Here is a 1,201-nt window from a genome sequence, read left to right as displayed (position 1 = left end):
GCGGGCTGGGGATTCGAACCCGCCACCTTAGGTGTACGTGGCTGGCGCCTTAGCCGGTTGAGCTATAGGTGCCGAGCCTGGGCTCTGGATTTTAAGATTTTTAATAACTCTTTTGGAAATGACTGTTTTTCTTTCAAAATGAAAAATAAAACTTACATAGACACATGGTTTATAAGGAACCCCACCTTCCCCCTAGTTCCCGTTTCCTGTCGTCCCCTCCTCAACCTCAGGCCTATTGTGTGGCCCTGTGAGCCTCCTTGGTCTTAGTCTGGCTTCCACTAGATGTTTATAAAACACTGGAGCAGAGCGGTGTCGGTTGAATGGATGGCTCCTGTGATGGATGAGGAGTTAGCTAATTTATACCTCACCTCTCCTTTCTTCTGTAAAGATTTCACCATTTTTACTTTCCTTAGCGTTGAACTTTCCAATATTGAGCTTAAGTCTCTGTAACTGTGATAGCAAGTGAAGTCCATGCCTTGTGACCCCCACTTCGTAGAATGAGATCATGCTGATCTCGTTCCTCCCAGTATTCCTCTTCACCTCCAAGCTTTGGTGAGCTGAACTACACTGCTAAAGTTGAGAGTGTCTGCACTACACTCAGGCGTTCTAATTAAGTTTCTTTTGCTTTGACTCTAAGTTGATTCCAGGGGTAGAAACCAACAGAAAGAGCTTCCACTGTTACGAAGAGGTGCTGTTTATTGCGGAGGCAGTTCATAACTGGGCTCCAGTGACCTCTCTTTCTCCATGTTTGCAATGTCTTTACTCTCATACGACTCAAAGAAAAACTTGCAAATAGATCATTCTTTCTTACGTTCCATCAATTGCTCAAAACCATGGCATATTTTTTGCATATTTTATATTTGGATTTTGCCTTCTTTGTATTTGTCCTCCCTCAACCCCATCGTGAAATTACAGATTGCTTTACATTTTCTGATAAGGGAAGAGACACACGCATTGTTGCTTTATTCTTTTTGTGGCTCACTCTCTCTGGTATTCAGAATCCATTTCATGTTCTCTTCAAGGACGGTGATCTCTTGCTCTGTGTTGAACCAGCTGTTTCATATTTAGACCTTGAGTTTCTTGAGAGCTTTTTGTTTTCCTTGAAGTATCTGAGGGCCTTCCTTTTATTAACCCTCATGCTTTTCAAGCTCTTATCATTCCTAATGTGTTTTTGAACCCTCAGCCCTAGGGTGTCCCTTCT

This window comes from Otolemur garnettii, unplaced genomic scaffold (genome assembly GCF_000181295.1).
Source record: "Otolemur garnettii isolate 467f Iridium unplaced genomic scaffold, OtoGar3 scaffold00022, whole genome shotgun sequence".
NCBI classification, from domain to species: Eukaryota; Metazoa; Chordata; class Mammalia; order Primates; family Galagidae; genus Otolemur; species Otolemur garnettii.
This window is presented reverse-complemented; position numbering follows the sequence as displayed.